Here is a 9,837-nt window from a genome sequence, read left to right on the forward strand (position 1 = left end):
GTAATATACACCATTTATTTTGTTATTTTTTTGAGAGAGAGAGAGAGAGAGAGAGAGAGAGAGAGAAAGGGGTCACAAGTGAGAGAGAGGAAGCAGGGCTCGAGCTCACCCAATGTGGGACTTGAACTCACCGTGAGGTGATGACCTGAGCGGAAGTCAGATAGTTAACGACTAAGCCACCCAGGCACCCTGAGACGGAGTTTTAGAAAGAGAAGATGAGGCCTGAAGAAAGACTGATTAAGGAAGAAGAAGCTATTTTAGAACTGGGCACGTAAGCAGAGCATACCAGCAGGGAGAAGCGTCTCAGGAGATTTACATACAGCCCAGAAGCCAGCCTGCCGTACAAGTTAGTCCTGTAGGCGGTCAGACCGGTATCTCTACCCATTAGTCCCGCGACCTACATAACCACACCAGCAGTTGGGCAAACATGGCCAGGACTTGATAAATAACTGGCAGCTTCCCTAATTTTTTTTTTTTGAAGTTTATTTATTTTTAAGAGAGCACAAGCAGGGGAGGGGCAGAGAGAGGGAGAGAGCGAGAATCCCAAGAGACTCCACACCGTTAGCGCAGAGCACAATGCGGGGCTCGAACTCATGAACCGTGAGATCATGTCCTGAGCCGAAGTTGGACGCTTAACCGACTGAGCCACCCAGGCGCCCACCCCTCCTAGTTTTGGACCCACTTCCAAATTAGCGCCGATCAGGGAAAACCAAATGTGCGCCTCAATCCGTCACATAGGACACCCCAGTTCTAGTTAGCCTGCCTGCAGCTTCCCAAGGCCAGCAGCCTCCAATCAGGGCACGCCTAGAGACTTCCCTTTGAACTCTGTGAAGCTCTCCCATGCTCTGCCTGCTTCTGAGTCTCTGCCAAACCCCAGTGGTGGTGTCCAGTTCCCTTGCTCCAGCAAGCTCTGAATAAGCAGCCTCTGCTTGTCGCATTTGGTTGGTCTTCATTGATTTCCCCGGAGGTAAGACCACCTTCTTTTGTCTTGGAAGAAAGAAGGTGCTGTCCAGGCTGGGGGATGGGTGGGAGAGTGACAGGGCAATGTCCTCCCCTCTTGCCAAGGTGAGTCTGTGTGACATGTCCAGGAGGCCAGAGATGCTTTTTAGGATAGGCAGAGGCTTGTGAAAGATGTCATGCCTTGTGCCAGCATGAAGTAGGAAAGCCGTCGTCCTTCCAGAATCCTTACACTGCCTTACCTGACAGGCCTGCCGCCTCATCCCAGCCTGCCCTCCCCAAGGGGGAGAGGATCAGACAGGAGTCTGAGGTGGTTACCACGTGTTCTGGAAGCGCCTCCCCCACACAGACACTCCAGTTACCCAGGCATCAGACCTGGGGGTATTGTTGTGGAGCTTCATGGGAAGTGACCCTCTGGCCTGTCTCCTTTGGGAGGCAAGCAGGAGGTCATGCGGGCAGAGACGTGGGCAGTGTGGCAAGAGACAGCATGGGCTGGAAACAGGAAACCATTCTGGAAGACCCCGACGGAATCAGCACGACTCTGCGTGGCAACCCCTTGGGGTTATGTGATGACAGCTGATAGGGGTGATCAGATACAAAACTCAGGCAGCCTCTTTTCTCCCACCCCAACCTCCGCCTCAGACAAAGACTGAGTCAGCTTCCCAACAGAAAACAGTGACTCAGACCCCAAGGGATAGAGTTTCGTGTACTTTCTCCAGCTCTTCCTTCATGAAATGGAATAACTTTCCATGAAAATATCCAGAGGAGATGTCCCTTGCCTTCATCCTTTATGCTAAAGCCTTCAGGGAAAGACTCCTGTTTCACTAAAAGTGATTCTCCCACCTTCTGAGAGAGTGTTAACTCAGCCGTGTGGGATACTACGGGGATTATAAACATATGAGACCAGGCCCCCAAACGTCTGAACCTATCAGAGATTGGATTGGGCCAGACGTCCTTGCTAACTCCAGTATTGTTCATCTTTTGTGTGTTTTTGTTACTCTCCTCAAAAATCCCGTAGGCCTTCCAGAATTGAGGCACCGGGTGAAAACAAAGACGAGGACAAAGCAACACCAGCAAGCATCTATGTGGCTGACACCACTGCGTAAAATGGTCATGTTCAGATTTCATCTTGTCTTCAAAATGCAGCCAAAAAATGGATTGAGGGCTGTCCCAGTTGACCGGTGACAGCAGTAACGTCTGCTTGGTCTGAGAACGTTCTCAAAATGACACCCGTGTGAATCCTCAGCCCGGCAAATGCACTGAAATCCACTGTGCAGACCTTTTGTGAGTTAGGAGAGAAATGCTTTCAAAAATCCCTCCTAGGAGACGTGTTGAGCATTATTATCAAACTCCCCATCTCTCTCATTCTGTGCCAAGCCCCACTTAGTACAAGCACAATGTTGGAACTATTATCCGCCCTGGGAGAGTTTCTCAGTCTTGCTCATTTGTAACTGTCAGTCTCCACACTGGAATTCTTTCACTTCCTGTTCCATCCTTGTGCTTATGCATCCTAATGCTTCCTATCTATCGCCGAACCTTATTTTCACCAATACAGTTTGCGATGGAATTGAAACTCCATCAGGAAGAAGACAGAGGGGAGAGACCAAAAGAATACGTGTGACCCCTGGAGAATGGTAAGCATTTGGATCCTGGGATTCTCTCGCTCCAAAGGAGGAGCCTCCTCTGACCTGGATACCAGCACCTTTGGAGCACCTGCCGGTCTAATGATATTAAGATGCTCCGATAGAAACGAGTTACCAACTAATGGGCGGTTAGTGGAAAATGGCTTTTTTATTGTAATGAGGCAGTGTAGCTTTCTGTTAAGAAAAAAAAAAAATGATTACTCCTAGGCTAGGTCATATTCGTTCTTCATTTAAGGCAGCGTGTCCTCATTTGGTCTGGAAATGTCAAAGGGAGCCTGAATGATTAATGGAAGAGCCTGGGAGAGACTCAGGCTCTGCGGGCGCTTCACCGTGTACCACAGGGAAACCGTTAACCGTTCCTGACCTCAGCTTTGCCACCTTGCTTGCTCTTAATCATTCTGTAAAAGAACACAGTGCAATTTCCAAGTGAATGAAGGTGACGTCTGGGGTTGGGACAGGACCAGCAGATACAAAGCAGTGGCCAGTTCTAGATCGACCCGAAAGAGACCTTAGTGTTAATCGTCTATACTGTGCAAAAGCCATCCACGTCAGACTCTGCTACCAAAATGGTTTCTCAAGATCAATGTCTTGCAACCTCCAAGGAATTCTTTTTAGGGTTCCCATGGCAACAGGCATGTGTCCATCACATGGGGTTTTTCACATGTCTCTGCCAGAGTTGCTTCCTGGGACTCCGAGCCCCTCTGTCTCAGCCCTAGTCAGGAGCAGAGCACCATGGTCTCCTGAGTCTCCCTTCAGTATGACATGTTCCCCTGCGAGCACAGGACAATGCCCACCTTTCTGCTGCCTTCACACCCAGAGTGTAAAGCATGCAGAATATCGAGTCATTCTGCTCAAGGATCAGTTTTGGGGGTGGCCTCCCCATTCCTCAGCGTCGCAATCCCAGTCTGCCATTATTTGTAAGACGTTCTCGATGTTTGAGCCCTGCACTTCTCCCTGGACTTTGATATCACTATCACTACCAGCACGTAAGACTTCCTTAGCTGCAGACCACCCCTGTCCAGGCTTGGGTGTCACCCGACGCAGTGCACTCGAGTTCCTAGCCTCCTGGTCCTGGTCTGCACAACATCACTGCCTCCTGTGCCTCCCTAGTGGCTTCTGGCCTCAGTATGACCAGGGGAGGAGGAGCCCCTGGGCCAGGCCAGCCATGAGGTTGCCTCAGAGCCATTGTTGGCATCTGCAAGAGGCAGCCTCACAAAGCCAGGCAATCATGACGGCTGTCTCTCTAGTTCAGTGGGTCACAAAGTGTGGTCCTTGGATCAGCAGCATCTGAGAACAGGTTCAAAATGCACAGCTGTACTCAATCAAACTCTGGGGCCGCCTGGGTGGCTCAGTCAGTGGAATGTCCAACTCTTGATTTCCGCTCAGGTCATGATCTCACAGTTTGTGGGATCAAGCCCCAGGTAGGGCTCTGCACTGACAGTGGGAAGCCAGCTTGGGATTCTTTCTCTCCCTCTCTCTCTCTCTGTGCCACCCCCCCCCCCGCCCCCGCTTCTCACTCAAAATAAATAAACAAACACTAAAAAAAAAAAAAAAGAAGAAGAAGAAGGAGAAGAAAGAAACTCTCGGCATGGGGCCAGAAATGGGTGCTTTAACAAGCTCTGCAGGTGATTCTGAGGCACGCAGGTGATGTGTGCTGGGGAGAAGGGGGTGATGTTTCAAGGAAGGTTTATTGACACATTGTGCCCTTTACATGCCTGCTTATGATCCAGATGGTCACCGGGAGGGTTCACAGCCCTCAGCTGGCCCACTGGGCTGACAGGCCATGACCATAGCCTTGGATTTCTGTCCTGCATCAGGAAGTCATTGCAGTTACTCGGATCACCAAAGACAAGAGGCCAACATTTCCTGAAACAAGAGCCACACGAAGACGAAGGGGGTACGGCACAGGCTGCGTGGGGTCACCACCACTTCCAAGCACCCCCACCCTTCTGGAAGGCCAATGTGTTCTACTCCAGGAAACAGACCATGTTGTAGTGGCCCCAAAGGACCACCCAAGTCAGACTGTGGCTGAGCAAAGTTGGCCTAGGAAATCCTGGTTTGGAGGTAAGTTCCCTGATTTTGAATTTTACACGGCTAGTGATCACTGAAGAGGAACGCATTGCTTTGCCTTAAAAAAAAAAAAAAATAGAGCACTCCAAGAGATCTGGGAAGATGTAGGTTAAAATAAATTCCCATCTCAAGTTACTAATTAAGTATTTTACATTTGTTGGCTTATGTGTCACGCATTGTGCTGGGAGTTTCTTGGCTAATACTCAGAACAACTGTGTGCGAGAAATACATGTTGATAGATGTCAGGCGTGGAAAGAATTGTGTTAGTGGCTGAACAGTTGGGTTTGGGGCTCGGTTCTGCCACTAAGCAGAAACTCGGCGTGAAATAGGGGATATGTGGGGCTGGATTCCTGGGCTTTTCCTGGGAGATATGTGAGATAATGCCTAACAGGTACTCATGAAATAAGTTTGGATTATTAGTGGTTCCTCTCATTTTACACGTAAGGAACGAAAAGTTGGGAGCGAGTGTCAATGCTAGCTGGACATTAGAATCCCCTGCAGGCTTTTGAAAGACCCAGGCATCCCCAAGAACAGCAAGCATGGCAGGCAGATGGATTGAACGAGTGGGTTCAACTCGTGGGTTGAACGAGATGCCGCACGGCCGGCAGGTGGCTGGGCTGGGACTGGAGCCCAGCTGTGCCGACACTGTAACCCGAGCTCTGGCTGAAGAGCAGGTAATACCTCAGAGTCACAGGGCAGATGTGGCGTGAGGATGCTGGCTTCTACGGGGCTTCCCTGTGACCATACTTTCCTATCACCGGAGGGATGGCATTTTCCCAGCGGAGCCAGTTTGGAGTCTGTCTCAGGCGGTGTCGATCTCAGAGAAAGCAGCCCTTTGGGAAGAGAGCGAATGATAGTGCAGAGAAGGGGCCAAAAGGATCAAGGGAATTACTCCACCACTAGGAAAACACTGGCTGCCTCCTGACATGCAGCCCTGTGAGCTTCCAGAAGCACATTCCTACTTATTTCCCGGCGCTGGCACTTCCTAAGGTCTCTGGGCAAGTTACTCTCTGTCTCTTGCTTCCTTATCTGGAAAACTGGATGATAATTGTATCGATCGCAACATGTTTCTGCGATGCTCGGATAAGAGGATGTGGGTAAAGCACTGAGGACAGGGGCTGGCATGACGCCAGCAGGTATTAAATTCGGATTTCACAAAAACCTGAGGCTCAGCGTCTCACCTCAAGATAATAGCTGGTAGCACAGAGCTGGCATCCAACCCAGGTGTCGTAAGTCTGGATCTAAAGTTCCTCCCCTTCTCTGGCTGCCCCTGGCAGGTCCTGTCTTCATCAGGCTGCCTACCTATGCCCCTTTCTCTAGGTCTTTATTTTTTTTAAGTGTTTTTATTTATTTTTGAGAGAGAGACAGAGAAAGGAGAAGGTGCAGAGAGAGTGGGGGACAGAGGACCCTAAGTGGGCTCTGCTCTGACAGAAGTGAGTCCAACACGGGACTTGAACTCAGGAACCGTGAGATCATGACCTGGACTGAGCTCCAACCCTCGACCGACTGAGCCACCCAGGTGCCCCTCTAGGTCCTTCTCCATCCAATTCCTCATTTCCTCCTTTTTGTTTACATATCTTAACTCTTTACTTATTTATTTTTGTTTTCACTTATTTTATTTTTCATTGTAAAAGTAAAATAATTTTCACTGGAAAGGTAAAATAGCAGTAGCAAAAAAGTGTGCGGTAAGAAAACCCATCATTAATCCCGCAAACCTGATACAACTCTTTGGTGCAGGGTTATGTCCCAAGCGTACGGTGCTTTCCCCTGTGGCTGTCGTTTTTTAGGGTCACTGAGAACCATTAGGAAACCTTGGTTCAAGTTCAGGCTGCCGGACTCTCGCCTCCAATGTCAGCAGAACTAGGACTGGAGACTCCAGTACAGCGCAGGCTCTGAGACATGTGTCTGTGGCGTCGTGCACATTCCTGTGCTATTTCATGGAGATACTTGGCTACACGTACCCCTTCCCAGTTGCTGTGCAGGCTTCGTACCACAATGCATGCCTTTCACGGACTCTCTGGGGCCTTAAGATTCGCCTGTCACCGTACAGGTGGTATTTTCCTACCGACCCAGCTCAGACTCCTTCTCTCCGTTGCACTGATCTCAGATTAAGCATGTGGGATCTGGCGGAAGGAACAAAACATTCAGTCATTTACCTCTGGTGAGGCCTGGGCATTGAATCCGTCTAAGCTTTCCAGGCAGGTCTGGATGGGATAAAGCCAGTTGGGGGATCCAGACTGGAGAAGCATCCCCGGAATCTGAAAAGGCCCAATCCACTGGGTGAAGTCAAAATCCTGAGCAGAAGCTCCGAAAGTGCAGAAATCCAGAAGCTGGTGGTCAGGGCAGCTAGAAGAAGGCCTAAACCAGCGGGGGAGGCATGTGCACAGGGCTCAGAATGTCAGGGGGCCTTTCCCTGCACAAGCCTGAGAAAGGATGCCTCACCTGGTCCCTGCTCGGTTAACCACTTTGGCCTTGCCAACCGCCCACGAGATTTTGCCGAGTTCTAACACTAGGAAAACCTTTCATGCCTACTGACCTGCTCAGGTTCATCCATCTGTCCCTTTCCTCTGTATTTAAAAGCCTCTCCCTTTTCCTTACCCCTAACTCTCTTGATTAATGAATAAGATTTGGCTGGACTCATGGGAATGCCAAATCTCTTCCACGGAAGAGGAAGAGCCACGTGACCTGGTGGTACAGAGGCCTTATTCTCTATCTTCCCTCCACGATGTCATCAACCACAAGGGATTAACAAGGGCCTATGTGTGCACAGAGAGCCACTCATGCTGAAAACCATTTTTAATGCCTTGAGAATGAAGGACTCCCCCGTCCCTCAACCGGAAGCAAGATGGCCCCTCATCTTGTCACCACGGGGGTTGCCAAAGGCCTCTGGCTCTGTTTCCAGGAGACTTGGCCACACAGGTCCTGTGATTCGGACTCCCCCCGAAGGGTAAATGGGTGGGACTCAACAAAACCAAAATACTCATTTATTAACCGGCAATAAAAGCAGCCAAGTCTTCATTTTACCTGGTCGACAGAGAAGCATGACCTCAAACACACACACACATTGAGGTCAGAGTTGTACTGTAAATACAGAATTAAAGTAAAAGGAGCCAGATGGCGAGGCACCTGGCTGGCTCAGTGAGAAGAGCATGTGACCCTTGATCTCGGGCTGTGAGTTTGAGCCCCACGTTGGGTACAGAGTTTACGGAAAAAATAAAATAAAGGGAGCCAGATGGTGTAAGAAGTATTTTCACCAAGCTGTGTGTGGTCAGGTAGTCAGTTCCCTTTCTTGGCTCTCCAGACAGGGCCATTATTTTATCCTGTTGGTGGGCCCTTTTCTTCTTTGATCCCACGGTCTCTGCCCAACTGCTTCCTCTGTCTTTCTCTTCTCCGTGCGACGAGCCACCTCTAAATCCCCAGAGCTGTTATGTTACCGCCATCCTTTGGGGGGAGTTGGTCCTGGGGTTAGTTGCACTTCCTCATTATGGCTTGATTGTTTTATGAGCATTTCTGATAGCTTCTCCTCTTAGCCAGTTTCCCCTCACCTGGTACTGGGGCCTGCCCACACGCCCTCTTGTGCCACATAATCAAGGAAGAGAGATTTTGAAGCGGTCGGGGCTCAGCCGCCCAGCTTGGGAAACTGGTTTTGCAGGAAGCTTACTGTGTCGAGAAACAGGTGTCACAGAAAGGGCGAATGGCAGGAAGAAGCAGGAATGTATGTCACAGGCACTTTTTCGGGGCAAGGTCCAACTCCCTGTGTCCACAGGTGGGCAGATTCCAGCGAGATCAGTCTTCATCCAGACAAAGCCTCCGACACTAGATTTCTAGGTGCTGATGTCACTGGGGTGGAACTAAAGGACTGGCCCGTGACCCTTTGCTTACTTCCTGTGCCCTGGGCAAATGACAGCCAGCCACAGGGGACGAGGCCAGAGCCCACACCCTATCTTCACTTCTCTTAGCCCGAAATCACAGTTCCTCAACCTCAGCACTGACATTTTGGGCTGGATCATTCTCTGCTGTGGGGCCTGTCCCATGCATTGTTTATGACACCCCAAAATGTCTCCAGACATTGATAAATACGCCTTGGGGTGGGAGGTGGAGGTATCAACCACCCCTGAATGAGAACCACGGGTGTTTTCAGAATCACAGCGCAGAGGTGGGGCGGGGTGAGCCGCTGACATGAATTGCCTCTGATTTCAGGTGGGTGCAGAGAGAGAATGAGACGGGAGTGAGGGCGGTGTTGGAAGAAGTGGGCGTCTCCTCAGAGGGCTTAGGTGCCTCCCTGCTGCTCCATCCCCAAAACCTGTTGATGCAGCAAATTTTTTAAATGTGCCCTATGCAGAAATCTTCCCATCTTACAGGCTGGCAGTTTCAGAGAAAGCTACGCACATCTATTATGTTTACCCACCCAGACTCAAACTAATCAGAATTTCAAAAATATTAAAAAAAAAAAAAAAAAAGAATAAGACTTTACTGTTTTAAAGTCCCCAAGGCAAAGTTCTCAAAGCCAGAATTTGCCACCAGCATCTTAGGAAGTTTTATTATTATTGTTGGCATTGCATAAACAACACTGAGGGTAATTGAAAGAAAAGAGGGGCAGCTGGGTGGCTGTTGGTTAAGTGTTCAACTCTTGGTTTCAGCTCCGGTCATGATCTCATGGTCCTGAGAATGAGCCCCAAGTCCGGCTCTGCACTGGCAGCAGGGAGCCTGCTTAGGATTCTCTCCCTCTCTCTCTCTGCGTTTCCCCTGCCCATGGGTGTGCATGTGTACATTCTCTCTAAATAAATAAACTTAAAAAAAAGAAAAGAAAATTCTACTCTTATGCCATCCCCCAAATTCCATGGCTTTCTTATTTTCATTTTCTTCTAATCCTTACACAAATACGTTTTTCTTAAATGGAGTGGAAAGTTGAGTAGATCCAGCTTCAAATCCTCGACACATTTATGGGATATGCACACACGAGCTCCTCTCTTGGAGTCTGAGTGTATTTTGAAAGAAAATGTGAACAAATATACGTACATTTGCAACTGTTAATTCAGCTGTGGCATAATATTTAGTAAAAGGTATTTTACTAAAAAATAGGAAAAAGTAGGAAGACTGCTTCAGTCTTGATTACCCAGATTTGTCCACATCACCCTGCTTAACGATAGGACTTTAAACAAGAAGT

The sequence above is a fragment of the Panthera onca genome, chromosome A1 (genome assembly GCF_046562875.1).
Source record: "Panthera onca isolate mPanOnc1 chromosome A1, mPanOnc1 haplotype 2, whole genome shotgun sequence".
Classification (NCBI taxonomy): Eukaryota; Metazoa; Chordata; class Mammalia; order Carnivora; family Felidae; genus Panthera; species Panthera onca.